Raw genomic sequence first — 6,834 nt, forward strand, 5'->3', positions numbered from 1 at the left:
TTCTACATAATTTTCAGACCACAGGTATTCAAATTCTATATTCATATGACAATAAAATAATACCTGCCACTCACATAACACTTGAAATCCATGGAATTTTCAGAGGGTGTCTTGACAACCAAACTTCTGATATATGTCATTGAGTACTAAAGATTATATTAATTGAAGAGCTAACCAGCCAACTTGACAACAGTATTTTTCCATTTTAGCCAAAATGCTGTCTCCTCCCATGGAAAGGAATGTCAGTGTTTGGAAAAATGATTTCAGAGAGATCTACAGAGATTAGAGACACAAAAATGAGGCTATGCAAACTATAGTTGTTTCACTATGTATTTCACAAAATATTTTCATATCTTCAGTACTGTATACAGATTAACCAACTTGCATTTTTCACCTCACATAAATTACCTGGAACTACAGAGTTACCTAGACAGGTCTGAGGGGTGAAGCCAGAATTTACTGCACCTTGGACTGAGTCAGATATCTCAAAATCTGCCCAAAGCCTAGCCAGTCTAGGTTCAAAGAAACCCACAGCACAGAGATGAACCTTAGCCACACCTCTTCAGGATTTAGGCTGCCTCCACCCACTCAGGATGCAAGTCACAGTGTAATTGCTTACACCCATTCTTACAACAAACAGAGATCTTATTTTCCACTTAAAGTGCAAAGACTGAAGATTCAGTTATCCATCTTTTATATAATATGCCTTTGCATTAAACCCCCAAATCCATTGTTCAAATAGGATTACATTATGATGCTACAATGGGCAAAACTCCTGACCCAAGAGGTGCTTAAATTTCAGAGGTGCTTAAATTTCTGCAGTCAGCTATTAACAATTCACAGCCAAGTTGTTCAAGACTGTTATGATGAATAACAATGCATAAACCAAGCAGATTTGCATGAAGGAGACAATCACCGGTTCCACTCCCTCACTATTCTACAGCCTTGGCTACCATGTTCACTGGGACACAGCTGGTCTTAAACACAAACAAAATGGAGACAGGGAAACTGAAAACGATTCCAATTCCCTGCAAAAGACACAGAGCAAAATTGAGTGGTGATACAAAATTTGGGACAGTTCCCTGAAAATACATGCTAATAGTCAGGGTGCCTATACAGGACTCACATGTGATCAAGCAAGGTTGTTGCTTTGCATCATAAATACTCAAAATCTTAACTAAGAGAAACACCTGTGCATGTGTGGAATTGTAGAGCCTGCTGGTTACTCTTTACAATACTTGATCAGCCATTGATATTCCTTAGGAATTATGAACATGCTAAGCTTTTAAATTGGACAGTAGTTCCTTGCAATGAGGAATGGTTCCTGAACACCAAGTGCACCAAGTGCACCAAGTGCACCAAGTGCAAAGCTGATGCAAATCAAATCTAAATCAAACTCCATCACCTACAGATGTTCTGAGCATGTTCTGAGGTGTTCTGGGTTTGGTGGTTTCAATACATACTAACTTGTATTTTTAAAGCTGCTTTTTATAGTCACCTACATTTGTCAGACTATTTTTCTGTTTAGTGGATGTAAACATGTTTTGTGAAACAGGTGACCTTGATGCCACAAGGATTTAAGTTATTCATCCATAGAAATGAATGTGAGACAGGGAGAACCAGTGCAAGTTTCTGCCTACTGCTCTGTATTTGTCCTCTCTGATAACAAAGTTTTACTTCTAAATCCTACCCAGCTCTCAGCCTCTAATGAGTTGGGAGCTGATAAATCCCTATAAACCTGCTACATGTGATAGAGGCAAAGCAAATCATTTGATGCTCTGAAAAACACTTTGCTAGTTAAGGGCTCAGTGTACAAGTCAACCTTAACTCTTTCATCACCTTCAATACAACCAAAACTAGCACCACCTCTAATAAATCAGCAATGAGCTCAATGGATGAGACATAGGAAAGCAGTCTAAACACAGAGACAGCTAAAAGGCCCAATATTTATTTGTCCATTCTAGTTCTAATCCTTAAGCTCTGTCAAGACATGCAAAGGTTAATTTTAAATCCTCCTTGCTTTGCAATCTATTTTTTAAGAAGACTATGTGACCCAAATTAAGCACTCAGCATGAACTTCTACATGGAATTTACATGAATATAGAGATTAGACTTAGCATTTCATGTAAAGGATACTTAAGTTGCTATTTGTCTTTTAGACAAATAGGCTCCCTTCTTTTAAGAGAAGAGCAGTTTGTGGAGGAGGGAACAGCCACTCCCCCATTTCAGGTTGAGAGACTAGGCAAAGGGAAATTACATTAATTGTATGTACCGGGGATGCAAACCAGAAATTGAACTCCAATTACTTCAGTATTAAAAACAGACAATCTAACAACATAGAATAAATCAGAAAAAGAGAGAGGCTAAACTCTGATCCAAAGTAATAGTACGTGAAATGCTGAAGAAACACAAATCAAATGAAAGGCTTTTTGTTTAAATGTTCTTTTTCTCCCTTTTAAATTTTTTCTATGAAAAACTGTTTTCAAACTGTAAGAAAAAGAGACTTCTTTCAAAGGCTGATGTTTTTGCTTATCAGCATTCCTAGCCTAAAATTAAGTTTTGTCTTTGGGAAGGACCCAGAACTTCTCTTGTTTAACTTCCTGCTTGCTTCCTGAATAGGATAAAGAAATCTGTCTTGAAATTATTCCCATGGTAAAGCAAAGGAGAGAGTCTGCTTGTTCTCAGATGTAAGAAAATATCTTATGTGGTTTATTGTGGGAACATTAAAAAAATTTTACATGATTTAGAACAGCCAGAGCAGAGAAAAATAACACTTACTTAACTGCTTTGGGAATACATTTTGACCCCACCTTAAACTGACTGCAGAACATCCAGTGACTCAACATAATAGTATATATATTTGGAACTACCCAATTCTTATAAATTACACTACAGACAAGAAAGCTGCAGAAGCATTTTACATTCTGGATTATCTTAAATTCATATCCATCTATTTAAAATCAGGACAGTTCCATTAAAATGGATGTAAATAAACATTTTATTCAGAATATTACAAGGGGTAAAAGCCAGTTCGAAACTTCTGGGAGCTTAGAAAATTCTTGATAAACAGAATAAACAACCTTCCAAGAAGCTTTGAGAAATTTATCTCTTTGTATCAGAAAGACATTATTCCCCGCTTGAGTAATGGCAACTAATATTTACTTATGCAAAAATGCCTTGAGTTTCTACTATGACAGATTGTGAGGCAGGCTATAAGGGCATATTAGTCATCTACTATACTTATTTAAAATATTTCAACACACTCACATTGGCATCTGGTTAAAAAGCCACATCAGTTTCATACCTTATCTATTAATAAAAAGAAGGATGGTTTAAAACAGGCTAGAGAAATCATTATGCCCTGCAGACGAGACTGATTCTGTTCTGAGTGTATTTCAGCCTTGTTATCTGGCTGTGGTTAATACAAGAACCTATTGGTCTTTCCATTCCCTTCATAGCTGAAGGCTCTCAGGCTGCAGAGTTCCCTTCAGCATGGGGGAAATGGAGTCATTTTACAACTTTCCATTGCATCTTCCAGCATAAACATGTCAGAAATTATTGTGTATTTCCAAGTAATTTGGTAATCAACAATTATACTTGAAAATCTTGCAATTCTCCAGGGTCATTGCAATTCTCCAGGGTCATTCTGACTATATAAATCAGACAGTTTTAAAATTGGCATTATTTTTGAAAGTAAATATGAAACAACGGCAAAATAGAATAGAGAAATTCCAAGGAACTGCTATTTTTGAAGCTACAAAGAAACTCCATGCACAACATGAAGGTCAAAGAATATCCTGCAATTCATGAGCAGTCACCTACAGGCAACCCCAAGCCTAATTACTGACCTAGTCCCTTTCTTTATGTCACTTCCCTAAAAAACCAGGCAGAGTTATTTCGGAGAAATGATCTGACTGAACAATCATTAACTGAAAACAGAAATGACTGTGACTGTAACAGTAAACTATTCAGCATTTTATGATAAAAAATGTGTTCTCTGAAAGCAGAATGTTCTTTAGCATACAAACTTCTCAACTGCTGATTTAATTTCTTTGTGTTTTCTTTTAGAACAGAACATCCTAAAAACATTTTAATTCAAGGTAATGGAGAGATTCAAAACAATTGCAGCAAAGCTAGGTTATGGATTTGAAATCTAATGTAAGATGGTTAGAAGCCCATTGTGCAAACACTTTCTGAAAACACTGGATTTGGATACATTTTGTAGCCATACTGTTTAAAGTGATACATTCAGATTTGTCTCCTTGCTGTACCTTCTGGACAACCTGCCAGCAAATGAACAGCAACAGCAGCTCTAACAGCAATAATAAAACCCTCTGGGATCAGTGCATCCCAGAATTTTTCTCAGCACTATAATAATAAAAATCTCTATATTCTGTACATGTATACAGAAATAAAATATAGAGAGCAAGTTTAGTGGAAAAAATGCATAGAGCACAAACTCTGACAACGTAAGCCTGTGAAAGCAGCATCATGGCCTCCAAGTAACAATAAAAAATAAACTAGGAGAGGATTTTCTTCTAATAAGATATTGGAAAAAGAGTCAAACTGTGTAGTACTTCAAGCCACCTTTTAAAAATTTAAGACCTGATTACAAGAAAGTAAAATAATATTTTTAGGAGACAATTCTCAGCCCATGCATTTCAAAAGTGTTTTTCTAAAGTCCTCTCAGTGCTAAATGATATTTCAAACTTTTTTCTTGGTCATTACCAAATCATGTTTCAATTATAATGCAGCTGCCAAGCTTTTTGGTTGATAAAATGGTTAAGCAAATAAAAAGAAAATTTAACTTTCAAATTTTTGATCTTAAGGAGGTTGTTCTGGCAAGAAAATGAAAAATAGAAACAACAGCCTTTATAGTATCTTTAAAGTTTTGGGGTTAAGCTAATGTCCTGCATATTGAAGATGTTTGTATTACCAGCACAGGTAAAGCTCTTATTAGAAAATTAAAATAACTTTGAATACAAAACAAAAAGCAAAGGTCAGTTTTAGATAATGAGAAAGCAAGCAGAATGCCCACAATAAATTTGCCTCTTTGAAATAAAAAAGGTTTCATTTAATTTCAGTGCCATATCTAAGTAAATAAAAGACCATTATTATTTTTAAGAACATATATTTTTCATTCAAAAATGAGAAAAATGCTTAAAATAAAGAATCGATGTGTAATAGTAATCTGTGAAACCCAGCAAACTCTTGAGTAAAGCAGAGCAAAGAAAACAAGGTTTTTGTAAACACAAGGTTCTTTTTGTAAAGAGATTATCTTTTCCTTTTACACTTGTGAGGAATTATTTTCTTTTACTTTGAAAAACCTTATTAAATATCACACAATTCATACTAAAGGGGAAAACAGAAATATCATAAAGGATCAGACAGCTGTTCCATAAGTCTCATACCTGATATCGGCCAGCGGCCATCATCAGATTTTTCAGAGAAACACAACAATTACTTCTTAGGAATTAAAGGTTTTAATACAGTGCCAGGCACTGTATTACAGCCATTCTACTGTAAAGTTGGAAAGATACTTCTTCCCCAAGGTTACTCTGAATGTGAAGTTCTCTAAAATCTACACATGTAGTCACATTGCCTTGTTAGAATCCAGGCTAAAACCAGCAACCCATCTTTGGGAACACTTGGCAAAAGTAATCTCTGCATGGCTCAAGCCCCAGACCTTCAGCTGCTGTCAGTCAGTCAACACTTAGCTCAGATCCTTTGAAGAACTTTACCAAAACAACAATTTAAGGATAAATTAGGCTTACAACATCAGCATCTATAAAGAACATATGCAACAAACTAAAAATCTAGCCAAGAGTTTCCTGCCAGCTAGATTTACCAACCTTGATTTTCTTTCATCACATTCTCTCTTTTCCAATCTGAACACAGCTGTTGGAAGAAATTTGAGACTCTTTAGGAAAGAGGCTGTCTGTCTTTGTTAATTTGTCTTCATGTTTTCATAGATACAACTTTGACTCACATTTGGGTAACAGAAGTGAAAACCATAACAAATCAAAGTAAAAGTAGAAAGCAAAGCAGTGAAAGGTGTATGGGGCAGTTTTTAAAATCTGAATAGATGAGTAAAGATACCAGCAAAGAGAAAAAAAGGTCTGATGCTAGGTCAGGAGAAAGTATAATTTTTTAAGGGGAAAGGAAGTTTGTCAGCCCTACTCAATTGTCATGCACATATGTGAGGAGTAGTTTCCTAGGGGGGAAGAGGAGACTGAAGGAAAGTAATTTCTCTCAATACCTTACCTGAATTTGAATCAAGGTGCAACCTCAAGCTCATAAAGAAAGAGTTGAAAGCCAAGAAATATGTGGCAACCCAAGCCTAAGTTCTGCTATCTTTGAGTGACAGTCCAAGAAACAGAATGTTACATTCTATCTTGCAAAAATATTCAGGAATATTCTGAGGACGAGTTGTATGGCATTGTAAGATAGACTGTATAGATTACTCATTGCTAAAAAGGGCTTCTGTTTCACATGAGCCATTCTGGAAAAGAAACTTCAGTGCCTGAGCTATGTAACCAAGCTTCCTTTGTTTCAACAAGCTATGGAGTTAGCCAAGCCACAGCAACTCGCTAATCCTGCTATAAACCACCATAAAAGTAAACTATTTTAGCCTAAGATAACATGTCTATATATGTGTTTGCCACATGTTTAAATAATGAAGCTCTGCTGATGTGCAATAATTTGGGCACGTGCCTGAGCCTTCCATGTGTGCAAATGCTCTCGGACTGAAAGTTCCACTTTTCCCAAGTTGTGTATTATACCAGGCAACAAAATATCATCAGGCAACTTTTGTTTTGTAACAAGTATTTATTT

Source organism: Corvus kubaryi, unplaced genomic scaffold (genome assembly GCF_017639235.1).
Source record: "Corvus kubaryi isolate FWS band 111438036 unplaced genomic scaffold, C.kubaryi_AGA036_p1.0 37396, whole genome shotgun sequence".
NCBI classification, from domain to species: domain Eukaryota; kingdom Metazoa; phylum Chordata; class Aves; order Passeriformes; family Corvidae; genus Corvus; species Corvus kubaryi.